General features: G+C 43.4%; 1 protein-coding gene across 2 annotated transcripts in view; it reads left to right on the plus strand.

The window, feature by feature from the left end:
• The first annotated feature begins 3,044 nt into the window (after positions 1 to 3,044).
• The window catches only part of CEMIP2 (cell migration inducing hyaluronidase 2), a 50,768-nt gene continuing 40,317 nt past the window's right edge, over positions 3,045 to 13,495 (plus strand). For both annotated transcript variants that reach the window (XM_005530356.3, XM_088054347.1), the window contains exon 1: positions 3,045 to 3,292. The gene's annotated coding sequence lies outside the window, so the exon portion shown is untranslated. The remainder of the gene's footprint in view (positions 3,293 to 13,495) is intronic.

Genomic DNA, 13,495 nt, shown 5'->3' on the forward strand with positions numbered 1-13,495 from the left:
AACTGCACTACAGAAGTGTAAAATGTAAAATACAGTTTTCTGGTACTCATATCTGCTTTGTGATTTTGTTGCTTTTTCTTTCTTCCTTTTGTCTCAATTATGTGCTCCTCTTCATGTGTTCCATCTATGTACATCTGCTTCCCACTCCCATTCTTATTTGTTCTTTACACTTATTTTCAACTATTCTTTTATAAATTTGATTTATTAATTCTCCTTTCACCCTGCAGTGCAGTCTATAATCCTCCATTAACACAAGCTTTTTTAAGTATTTTGCTGGTTCACTATCAACATTTGATTACTGAGGAGGAAATCTAAAAGCCACTAAAAAGATTACAAGTTTTGTTGTTGGTTTTCAACAGTTTTTCATCTTTATATGACCCAGAATCTTGAAATTCTGACAAGTTTCTCCACTGTAAAAATTTTGGGAACACACAATCCTGTGAGAGTGACAGAGGAGAATGACAGGTAGGATTTAGCAGAACTCAGAAATAGGTAACACTTTTTTGTAAAACTGCAAAAAGTAAATGAGTTGCATATGGGTTGTCTTGACATAAAGAAAAAGAAGGCATTGTCTCTTCAGTGAGCAGGGAAAGATGATGCACTCAATCTGCTCCAAACTAAATTTGGTTTAAAATGACCTCTACATTCCCCCAATATGCATTTTGCACTCTTGTCTTGTCCCTTAACCTGTTGCTACATTTTGTTAACTGCTGTCACCTTTGGTTGAAGCACAGTAGGTCAAAGTCAGATCAGGTTTTTACCAAGAGCAAACCTTCCCAAGACTAGGCAATGTTTGCATTATTTTAATAATTTAACTTTTCTTTTGCCACATGTGCTACACTCCCAGAGAGTTAATTTAAAATCTGTGTATTTTTTATGACAATTTAAAACATGGCTACTATACGGAAAAGGAATTACCACAGAGTACCTGGGACATGTGCCAGAAAGGCTTAGGTAAGGAAAGAAATAGGTACATTTGCTCTCTTATCTCAATAGACCAACAGCAATATTTTCTAAGGATCTGCATGAGAATTGAGAGAATAAGGCATAATTTTAACTGGTAACAGCCTATACTTACTCCCACCTGTTGCTTCCTAACTTGCTGCCTCCTCTCTCCTAGTACCTCTTTTTATTCAGAAGGACAAAAGCTGCTTCCGTCTTGCTTATTTTGAAAGCATTAGACCACAGTGATGGCATCAATCATTTCTTTCAAGTCCATCTTTTGTAATCTTTAAACTTTGGTTTACACACTTTTATAGCAACGTTTTGTCTGCTGAAACAAAAGCAGCATGAAGAAACAAGTGATACCAAATGGAGTCCTAATACTAATACTTTCAGTATTACTTTTTAGTACTAATACTAATGCTTTTGTGCACCATTTGGGTTTGGTAGAGAGATTTCAAATACTCAGGAAATTTCAAAGTCCAATATTTTGCATACTTAGTGGATCTAGAGATTGTTTTATTCAAATGTATCCATCATTTAAAAGCATTATAGTTGTTTGGTGATAATTCCATTCTGTACGAGATCTACAGCTACAGCGACCTGAAAGGATGTCATGGTCAGGTGGGTGTCAGTTTTTTCTTCTGGGTAAGAAGTGGCAGGATAAGAGGAAATGGCTTCAAGTTCCACCAGAGGAGGTTTAGATTAAATTTTTTGATTTTCTTTTTTCACGAAATGGAGTCTCTCTCCCTGGAAGTGTTCAAAAGGCAGTGGATATGGTGCTTGAGGACATGGTTTAATGGTGAATGTTGTTGTAGTACTGAGTTGGCAGTTGGACTTAATGATACTAAAGGTCTTTCCCAGCTTTAATTTTCCTGTGGTCCTGTGATCTAGTGCTTTTACAGCTCAAAGGTGTTTGTGACCTGCCTGAGACTGAAAAGAATGTATTATGTGGATTGTCTAAAATATACACAACTGTACACTCCTACACACACACACACCTAATGCAATATATTTAGTTTCAGACCATTTAAGTGTGTAGAAATGTTATACTTTATGTCCCTATGCAATAGTACTGGCAAAAACATCTGCATTTGGGTATCACTGAAATGAGCTTTTTTTCAGCTTCTGGCTGAGGATGTTGATCAGCAGTCTGTATTTCTTTCTTTAGACAAATGTATAAAAAAATAAATACTATCTGTTCCTGGACTAGTATCTTTCTGGTGGATAAGCAGTGCTTACCTTCAAATTAATTTCAGTAATTGGCAAATGTGAGTATTCAGTTTGCATATGTTTGTTGAAAAGAGGCAAAGTTTTACAATTGCACATGTTAGAACGATCTTGCTCCTGGGCTAACAAAGAAAGAAGTACAGATACACCGTCAAAGCCAAGATGAAATCATCTTATTTGTACACCTAAGGGCTTTCCTCTCTGTGGTTTAGTGACAAAGGCAAGTTAGGAACTGTCTCAACTCCTTTTGGGGCTAAGCTCTGTCTTGAGTCATTGCTGTAAATCTCAGGCCTGAAGCTCAACCTGTGCAGCAGAGCTGCAGTCACAGTCCTCTCCTGAGCTAGTGCAGCTGCTCATTCCATCGCGGTCCCTGCCCACGGGCAGCGATGGTTTGTAGTAAAACTGCTCTGCACCCTGCCGTCCTGGGGAGAAATACTGAAAGCCGTGGATCCGACTGTGATCTCCTAGATTTCAGATTAATGAAGCAGATTTGCAGTCTATTATTTAGGCGCTAGATGTCTCCATGTGCTACAAGCACACCACACAAACTATGCTTACTGTGCTTTAAACAAAGAGGAAATCGCTAGAGGCAAAGTTAGTAGGGCAGTGTTCATAGACATACAAGTGAGTTACCACTTTGACTTCATCTGTTTGGAATATTCCCAAGGAAATAGCTATGTTGGGAAATGCCTGTGTTTCCCGAAGCATTTCAATGAAGCATCTTGAATCCGATCAGGGTGGTTTTTTTTCTTCTACTGTCTCATTAGTAATGAGTGTGGCCCAACCTTGCTGCACGGAAATGGTGGGAGGTCCCGAACTTAAGAGAAGCCCGTTGTCAGATTTACATCAAAGCTGACAGCCTAAGAGGCTGAGGTGCCCTGAGGCTTCACGTCTCTTTTGAATGTCTACACCAACTGATGCTCTTTGCTGTGTAACAGCTACAGGCAGGGGTTCCCTGACATTCAGAACATTTTGGGGGTTAGTTTGAAAATTAGAAACCTAATTAAACGTTTTGTTTAATTAGGAACAAAATTTTAAAAAAAACCAAAAAAATCAGAAAGTGGAATCAGGTTCTCCAGTCGGCTCTTTTCCCTGGTCACACTGCCCGGACTACACCACCGTAAGTAACTTTGTTCAGCCTGCACGTACCGACAGCCGCCGCGTGTCTCTGCCCTCTGCTACCGTCACCTCTCATGAGCTCCGGGTGTCCCTCCATCCCTGCCCTTTGCCTCTCCGGAGACAGCCCGCTGTGTCTTCCTTCCCTCGCTGCCGCCTGGCTCTTCAGCTGCCCTCGTACCTCGCGCACATTTCACACCGCCCAGGCAGCACCTGCGCGTTTATACTGTGGAATTATTATTATTATTATTATTATTATTATTATTATTATTATTATTACTCCTCCTCTTGTTACTATCACTTTAGCACGGACATCGGCATCTAACACTGTGTCCAGTATTTGAGCTGCAAATCAGCTCTGCTCCACACTGCTCAGAGAAGAGCCGTAGGTCCGTAGGGCACGGATGTAAAGCAACCCTTTGCCTCCTCTTGCCCCCTCAGGCCCGGGGGCTGCAGGAGGCGGCACCTGGTCCCGGGCAGCAGCGGGAGTGTTGGGGCTCCGCGGGGCAGCGCCAGGGCCGGCCCGGGCAGCGGAGCGCAGGGCGGCGGTGCGGCCGGGCCGGGCCGGGCCGGGCCGGGCCGGGCGAGGGGCGGGCGGGCGGAGCGGGGCGGCCCCGCTCCCCCCCCGGCGCGGAGGCGGCGGGAGCGCGGGAGGCGGGGCCACGGCTGCGGGGCGCAGCCGCCTCCGCTCGGGGCCCGAGATCTGGGTCGCCCCGCGGGGGTTGCAGCCTCTGCCAATTGCGTAAGGACGGCAGCCGAAGGCGGGGGGCGGCGGAGTTGGCGAGCAGCCGGCGGCCTCCCGCCGTGTCCCGGGCGGGGGGCGCTATGCCGCCCCCCCGAGCGCCCCGCCGCCGCCCCGTGCGCGCCGCCGCGCCGGGCCCAGGGGAGAGCGCGCCCGGCCCGGCCGGGGCCAGCGCGGGGCCGGGCCGTGCCGGGGCGGCCGGGGCGCGGGCCGGGCCGCCGCCCCCGGCCGGCCGGGCCCCGCCGCACTGGCCTCTTTTGTTCCCGGGGCCGGCGGGAGGAGAGGGAAGGAGGGAGCAGCCGGCGGGCGGGGGGGAAGGCCCGGGCGGCCGCCGGGGGGGGGCGCGGCCGCCCTGAGGAGCCGCCCGGGGGCCGCGCGTGCCCGGCAGGTGTGGGCCTCGCGCCGCTCCGCGGGGCCGCGGCAGGTGCGGCGGCGGGGCCGCGCTCACGGGGCCGCGGCTTTGTTGGCTCGCCCGGTCCAGTGCTGCCGGCATCGCGGTGGAGAGCGACCGGGCTCAGGTCAGCATCGCGGCGTGGCTGCGCTGGCTTGTCATAGGCATCCCCAAGTGCTCGGGCTGTCGTGGCATGCCGGCCTGGTGACTGATATCCAACAGCTGCTTTACTTGCCTAGAGGCACGTGAAGAAGCAATGAGAGTTGTACATCAGCGCAGCCCCTCTAAGAAAAGAGGGTGTGCAGCGATTAATGCTGCATTTGTGCTACATCACAGCTTAGATGAGGGCTGTGTGCTGAAGATACTACCCTTGTTTGTATTTTACATGTGTATTTAGTAACACGGTTTCCTTAAAAGGGAAGAGACTTTATATTTCTGAGTAGTTCTAAAAACAAAGTAGCAGCTGTGGCTCGACAGAGATAGTGTGATAGGGTGGATAAAGTAGTACTTTGTATTTTTGTGTGTCATTATTATGTTTTCTTGAATTACAGAAAAAAGATTTTCAGCAGCTTAGCTACCGATGTGAAATCACCCATGGGTAGCAGTAAGGAGGAGGGAGGTTCATCTTTGTTCTTAGGAATCTACAGCTCTTCGAGGTGCTTTGTATGCATGGAACCAGCACACTGCCTGCACAAATATGAAGTCTTCTGCCAAATCAAGCTTGTTGGCCTGCTCCTTCTGCATTCTCTCTGCTAATATAGCATTCAGCAGACTGTATGCCGGGGACCTGAGCTAGCCAAGAGGCCAGGGAAATAAATTTCATGTAAAGCACAAGCAGTGCCCCCAAATACAAAGGGATTCGGGAAGAAGAAAGGAGGGGAGGAGGACAAAGACAAGAGGTCTTGTGAGGTCCATGCTAAAATGAGAGTGTCTTCTGGAGTTCAGAGTATGATCTCAACAGGAGCTGTGATGTGTGCTGTTTTGAGATGGGGTTAGATGTTTTCCAGTGGCACACTGTGGGTTTTTTTAATGACCAATATTGACACATTAGCCCCACAGTATCTTCTGGGGAAACTGGTGTTGAGGATTGCCTGGAAGCTTTTAGCCAATTTGTCTGACTTGTTGCTAGTTAAGAGACACTGACTAGTAGAAGATGGTGGTCCCTGTGTATAAAAGCCATTGTTTTCAGAAGGCCCTATAAAATGCACTAAAGGTTTCCTAGATGTTACTGTTCCTGTGACTGGAAGTTACCTTTTAGTGCTACAGTTCACTTCCAAGTTGACAAACCAGAGGACCAAAAAAATGTTGTTTTTCCTCTAAGGCATGAATATAAAAATAGGTAGAAGACAAGCTGTGGGACTACCTTGGTTATTTTGCAGCTTTATTTTTTTTTTTAATTGGAGTTGATACATATTTGAGTAGCTCGTACTTCAAAGGAAGTTAGGTTTTATTTCCTTAAGTAAAGACAGGGTGCAGTGGGACAGGTGTTTTTCAGTCTTATTTAAATACTTCAAAACAACATACCACCAAGGCTGCAAAGAAATGTCTGCATGCCTTGGACAGTCAGGTCTAGAAATGTTTTTTAATTATGGGTAACTGTTAATGTGCTTTAAATACGAAGCACAGTCATTAACTTCCTTTATTATATGTCCAGTGTGTTTCAGAAATGTTTTATTAAACAGTTTTAGCATGTTTTATTAAACATGCTTAAATATGTTTAGCACACAAAAGATAACTGTTTTTGTGTGTTTTGAGGTATGTCAGTTCAGCTTCTTGCTGTGGAAGTCTTGTTTGCAGAAAATGAGCACTGACTCAATTTTGTTTATCTTACCTGTTGAATAGGAGGGGAGCTGTTTGCTTCTTTAGCTGTGGGAAGGCTCTGACTACTCTCTGTGCTAGGAATTGGAGCTCCATCTCCTCTTGATTGTGTCTTGCACCAGAGCTGGGGGGAACCAGGGAGGAGAGGGAACCTGGTCCCCGTTGTCTGCTGGAGGCTGATGCTGCAGCCTCCACAGCTGTAAGGACACAGCTCTGCTAGCTCTGCCCCACCCTGAAGGAGCTCCTTGGCTGATGGGCCCCATCGTGCACGACCTCAAGGAAACTTGTCCCACAGTTCTTCACCATCTGTGCGTTTGCACCACACAGTGATCTAAAAACTTTGGACAGAAATTACTGGGAAAATTGTCACCTATAAATTTTGCTTTCTGTTTATTAAAAAATTAAATCATAGGAGTATAATCTGAAGTCTTTCAGTAAGGTTCATGCTTTGCATTCGTAAGGCTGTTCCGTAGAATCACCTATGGTATGCACCAAAACATGATTCAAGTCTGTGTTGTAAATTGCAGTTTTTTGTTTGGACTCAAATTGTGATTAGGCTTGATACTTTCACAGCTTATTTTTACCAAAAGGGATTTCACTATTGCTTTAATAGAGGTATTTTTGGCAAGACAAATGGGAATTATTTGTCGATGTGGGTGTAGAAATCTGCAGAAATATTTTCCTGGAATAGTAATACTGAGAAAGAAAGTGGAAAAGGGGTAGGAAAGTTGAGCAAAGATGTGAGGGAGAAAAATGATGCATTTGCCAATATGGAAAGAAAATACTGAAGGCATTAAAGAATGCATACTTTAGAACTTGTAACTGATTTTATTGCTTTGTTGTGAAGTAGGTTAACGGAAGGGTATGTGCTAGTAGCTCTTCTATCTTTTTGGCACATGGGATTAAGAAGAACATGTAAAAAAGAGTGGTGCAGTCATTCAAGATGACTAGCTATACCTGGCAGGATGTTGCAGTACTTGGCAGTAGGGTGCAGAGTTCCTGGAGTTTCCTAGAATGGAATTCACTGTAGTAAGCCAGAATATGAGTGTACCCACCACCTCAGCAGAATGCATACTTAATGGTGGATTACAGGGCTTTGTTTTGCTGTTTGAGATTTTGCAGTTTTGAGATATCCCAAATATGCTGTTTGTTTTTTATAAAAGGAGAATTGTAGAATTTTTTTTTTTTTTTTTTTTTTACAAAATTGTACAAACATATCATAGTCACTGTTCCTTTTTCACCAAAAACTCACTCATGTGGGTCTGTGATTGAGATACTTAGAACCATGGGTTTGCATTCAGATATACAGTCAAGGTATTCTTCATTAGCTCATCAGTAGAAACTCTTTTCACAAGGCTTTGTGCCCTCACGCATTACTGGTGTGTGCTGTGCCCTTCTGCTAGATTGCCACTGTTCCTACAGCAGAATGGAAACTGTACAATGTTTCAGCTACCACGTATCAGTTTGGCATATTAATCAGGTTAAGGTGTATTTTGTACTGCTGATCTCAGCAGAGAGTTGCAGTGGCTGAGTTGGGGGGGATTTGGTCCTTAGAGGAAAGAGATGATTTTGGAAAAGTGAAGGTGAAAAACAGTTAAATGAGGTCTTAATGTGCAATAGAAGAGTGACCACATCACTTCAGGCAAGGTGTCCATGCAGGCAATTACCCAATGTCTGACAGTGGTGAATAATAGTCATCTGGTGAAGCTACATTGTTATGCTACTGCTTCCAGCTTGTGTTTCAAGGACTTCCTAAACTCGGGGTAGTGTTATTGATCCAATAGCCCCCTACTCACTTCTCTTCTGCAACCTTGTTGCTTTCTGAACCTATGTAAATTCTTGAAGTCTGAAGCATACAGTATTGAGTCAGGTTCAGACACTTCTGTGTCAGCTTTTTTTTTTTACTCCTTGGAAGAGGCATAAAATACTGTTTGCATTCTACCAGCTACTTCTGACTCTATGGACCTGTGTCATATAGCCTCTGTCTTAGTCATTCATCACCAATATGAAAAGTCCTTTGAGGGTTCAAAGAGCTAAGAGGTGCTGATGTCACAGCTGTGTTCTCACTGGATGTGACTGGATGTGATTTGCAGCTCTTAATTGTTTTTTAATGCAGACTCATTTAACTTGGCTCATACAAAGGCAAGACAAAAGAATGTGGGTGTGCAGCTGCAACAATTCAGTTTTTCAAGGAGCATATTTTTTTGTGGTTGATGCACAGTTAAAATCTGCAGAGACAGTCCTTCAAATATGCAGAAAAAGGGGTAACATATTTTCTGAAGCTTGAGTTGGACTAGAGAAAAAACTTCTAAAAATTTAACAGCTTTGCCTAAGAAAAAAAGAAATTCACATGCTGATATAGAAGAGAGTGTGTCATTACACTGATTCATGTTTTAAATATAACTTAAACATGACAACCCTTTGATGATTAAGAGATTATATGTGTACACTCAGGAGTATTTTTGCATATATCAGTTTACGAAAGCTAAATATCAGATCTGACTCTTTTCCCCACTGCCTGTTATATTTTCTGTATTTTCCTATATGCTTATAATCTATTTATATGTGCTTTTCTAATTTAATAATAGATATCTAATCTTATTAGCTCTCTCTTTGGAGGAGCACTGTAGGGCCAGTGATTCAAGGTAGTGCCAGAACTCAACTTTACCTCTCTGAAGTGTATTACCATTACACAGAAAATTTTCTGCCTTGAAGTCCTAGGCTGCAGCTGTTTGGTTAGGATTTTTGTTTTTCTAGAGACTGAAGATATCTGTACACTTCTTCTTATTGTCCGTATGAGAAGTAGTTTAAATGCTTTTCCCTGTTTTTTTTAATTTGGATTTTTCCCTACCATCATATTCAGGTTCCCTAAGGTGAATGTGGCAAATCCATCACTTTCGTGTGCAAGTTGTTGACTTAAGTGTAGCTATTTATTTACTTAAAAGTAGGCTTGTACTCAAATGCATCACTGAGCTGAGGCCAAAGCGTTCTCTAAACTAACTCTCACAATGTCCCTGTGAGGCTAGTGACCACTTCTTTTTCTCATGTTACAGGCTTGGGGCCCAAATAATCTGTGACTCATGCAGCAAGCTAATGGCAAATGGGTGACTAAAATGCAAGTTTCCACTCTTGATCTCTTTTACAAATTATTAAACATTTAATTTCTGAAAGTGAGCGGTAAAAATTTTTCCATTCATTTTGCTTATTTCAGCACATGCCATATTTCCTGGTGTGCTCTTGGATGTGCTGTATTTAAGTTGTCAGTAATTCACTTGTTTCTACATGTTTTCCTCCACCGGAATATGCTGTTTTTTAAACAGCGAATGTAAAACAGAATAGACCTCCCTAGTTTATAAGTAATTTATAAAGATAAACTATGTCAAAAAGAAACAAAGGACAGGAAAATAGAATTCACTGGAAATGTCACATACCATTTTACCCTTTTAGCAGTGTCATCTGGTCAATTTAGAATTCTTGAAAGCTTATAGGATGATGTTTGGTGTCTAGAAACTGGAAAAAACTTGTCCCTGTAGTTTCTGCAGTGGGATGCGGTGAGTGCTGCAGAGCTTGTTCACACAAACTGTATGTGAAGGTCAAAAGCCCAGTTGTCATTGGAGCAGGGAACCATTTCTCATATACAAATACCCTCTGTTTTTTGTCTCATCCTTAATGGTGATCTGCCAAACACCTGCACAAGAGGGTAGAAATGAAATTCATGGCTCTCGTGTATGCTGTCTGCCATGGACACTAGAGTGGTTTTACTTGACCATAATTTCATATTTATTCTCACAAACAAATTCTATTCCAGTGTCTATTTACCTCTTTCCCTTGGAATGCAATCTTCTCACTATCCTCTCCCCTTCACCTCATCATCCTTTCTAATCCATAGATAATAGCTTAATTGTTTTGCATATGTAGTCCAACTTTCCCTATTTGTTTATAGGCATAGAAGTTTTAAAATATAAATTTGAAGTTTCTTCCGGAAAGAGGCTTATGTTCTCAAAGATTTCATTAGACCAGCTGATGAAGATTATTTCTATCTAAAGGTCTTCTCTTACACTGTAAATATAATGCATGCTTTCACTTCTGTCTCTTGATGTGTGGTACTGAAGTGGTTCTGTGGTTTGAAAGATTTGGTTTAAGACATACGGACCTTGGCTCAGGTGGTTTCCAATGGTTGTGTATCATGCAATTTTAAGTGTTTCCTATGTGCCAAGAAATTTACTAAAAATTATTAGTTGCTACACAGGAAACTCAGAAAATCTAGTGCAGTAGAGCCTATCTTAAAACTTTTGTAACTTTTACCATTCTTTGTTTCTTGCTGATTTTTGCTCTGATTTTCTTCTGAAAGTACTGAGCATGGGAGAAAACTTGGTGGAAGCATTCAGAAAACAGCATATATATGTCTAGATGACAGTAGAGTTTTTACAGGGTTTTTTTGTTGTTTGTTTTTTTTTTTTTTGTGTAACTCAGCTGAGATTGTTCAGGCTGTTCTAAATATTCCATGTTCTAAATATGTGATTTCCAACAATTACTTAACTGTAGCAGTGCATCTTACTGTGCACATATTCCTTCCAGCTTTTGTACATGGGTGGAAAAGTAGGTTGCTTCCGATATGCTGTCTGTTGTCTTAGTGAATAGGTAATTTCGGAATGAGGCAGGAGGAGAGGATGTGGGACCAGAAAGGAAAGCATGTGGGCATCCTGTTTGGAATTGTTCTTAGTGGTGATGTTGAGATTTGTTGAACTGGAGACTCCCAAGGCACTTGAAGCATTGAAATTTTTATTTCTGTTGTAGTTGACCAGCTTGAAGGTCTGTAAATGTGTGCATGTCATGCTTTAGAAGCTTGCCTGACCTCACATTCTGTTCAGTAATTGTTTCTACTTAGGAGCTTTTTAATACTGTGTTCTTGTCCCTTTCATTGGTTTCTCACTGCCCTTTGGTTTATACCAGACAAGTTCCTCTACCAGGAAAGCAGTTATAACTTTTGTGGTATAGAATCGCTGGGTTGGAAGAGACCTTCAAGATCATTGAGTCCCACCCATGCCCTAAGACCTCAACTAGACCATGGCACCAAGTGCCACATCCAGTCTTTTTTCAAACACATCCAAGGGTGGTGACACCACCACTTCCTCAGGCAGACAGTTCCAGTACTTTATCACCCTTTCTGTGGAAAACTTTTTCCTAATATGCAACCTATATTTCCCCTGGCACAGTTTAAGGCTGTGTCCTCTGGTTCCGTTGCATGGAGAAAGAGACCAACCCCCACCTGACCACAGCCTCCTTTCAGGGAGTTGTAGAGAGTGATGAGGTCACATCTGAGTCTCCTTTTCTCCAGGCTAAACAACCCCAGCTCCCTCAGCCGTTCCTCACAGGGTTTGTGTTCCCAGCCCCTCACCAGCCTCGTTGCCTCCTCTGGATGTGCTCAAGCGTCTCAGCGTCCTTCCCAAACTGAGGGGACAGAACTGGACACAGCACTGCAGGTGTGGCCTCACCAGTGCCCAGTACAGGGGGAGAATGACCTCCCTGCTCCTGCTGGCCACACCATTCCTGATCCAGGCCAGGGTCCATTGGCCTTCTTGGCCCCCAGGGCACAGGGCTGGCTCGTGTTCAGCTGCTGTCACCAGCACCCCCAGGTCCCTTTCTGCCTGGGCACTGTCCAGCCACACCATCCCCAGCCTGTAGCACTGCTGGGGGTTGTTGTGGCCAAAATGCAGGACTTGGCACTTGGACCTATTAAACTTCATCCCACTGGACTCTGTCTATCCATCCAACCATTCCAGGTCTCTCTGCAGAGCCCTTGTCCCTTTCAACAGATCAACACATTGCTCCCAGCTTAGTGTCATTGCAAATTTACTGCTGTGTTGCATAGGGAAATATTTTTTTTGCGTATGTTGTTTTTCTCCAGTCTTTTCCTTAGTGGGGATTATATTCTCTGAGACTAGACAGTGTGGTAATAGGTCAGCACTGGGGCTGGTGGTGTTTGATGGCCCAGATCAACGGAAGCGTGTCATTTCTTCTGGTTTCTCTTTTATTTTTAAGGCCTGTGATCCTTAAAATATGCTTAAAGAAAAGCATTAATTTCTTTGCACTCTAAGTAAGCAAACTTTCTTTACAACATTTTCAGATGGTGCAGGTGTGGGAGGTTTTTAGCATGTTTGACATGTTTTATTATACTTAGCATTTGACAACACAGAAGTGTAAAATATCTTGGTATTTTTCTCACTTTTTGGGTGGTGTCATGTGATGTTCTGAATTATCTGGTAAAATAAGCCAATTTCTTTCCAGGAAACCAGCCCCAAAATGAGTAACGGGTAAGCATGCTGCTTGCTTCCGAGCACAGAGTCGTGTCTCAGGAGGTTCATATGTTATCCCCGGGTTGTGCAGTGCATATGTTTCCAGTTTCTGACCGTGTGGAACAATGTGGGCTTGTATGAGAGTGTGGTAGTGGCACAAATTAAAAGCGGTGAAGGAATACTTGAGGAGATGGGAGATGTTGCAGCCTGTTCAGCGGCTCACTGCTGTCTGCCTGCTGGGGTTTGCTGTCCACATCTGTTTGCTCAGTAGCTCTGTAGACATATCCAGGCTTGCAGGTATTCACTGTTTTCACTTGGAAGCTGTGCAAAATAAATATTTTAATTTTCTTTTTTTTTTTTTTTTTTTTAAATTTAGGGTGGTTTAAGCTGGGTTGGCTGATGTGACCAGTATGAGAAGTACTTGTTTTCTTGCTCATACTGTAGGAAGGGGTGCATGAGCAGCAACCTGGATTGTGTGGAGCTGTGCTACTCTAGCAAAAGAATGATATGCAAATAGTGCAGTCATCCAGCAGATGGGTGGCAATGAAATATCTGAGATACTCCAGATACATCGTGGGCTGAAGCATCTGAGACACTCCAGCTGAGTCTGTGCATTGGAAGCTTCCCTCTTACTGGTGGGCTGGAAGCACATGCAGTGTAGCTCTAACTAAAAGCTGTCTTGAATAATGGATTTAAAATCTTACATAATAGTCTGTTGAAAGCTGACGTGCAAAAAGTTTGGGAATAGTGAGACAGCGGCATTTGTAAATGGCATGACAAATAACACATTTGTACAGATAGAGCTCTTTATAAAAGTTAGGTAATTGATGTATGTAGTGTGAGAACTTGACTGTTAATGAAAGCACTCTGAAGCAAGCTGCGAAGCAAAATATTGCGCCATGCTGTCTACCACAGTATAATTGCAAAAGTAGAAGGTGTTATTTTCTGGGACTGACCATC

The sequence above is a fragment of the Pseudopodoces humilis genome, chromosome 4, assembly GCF_049639895.1.
Source record: "Pseudopodoces humilis isolate 2021_Gansu_Grassland_sample_001 chromosome 4, ASM4963989v1, whole genome shotgun sequence".
In the NCBI taxonomy this organism is placed as follows: domain Eukaryota; kingdom Metazoa; phylum Chordata; class Aves; order Passeriformes; family Paridae; genus Pseudopodoces; species Pseudopodoces humilis.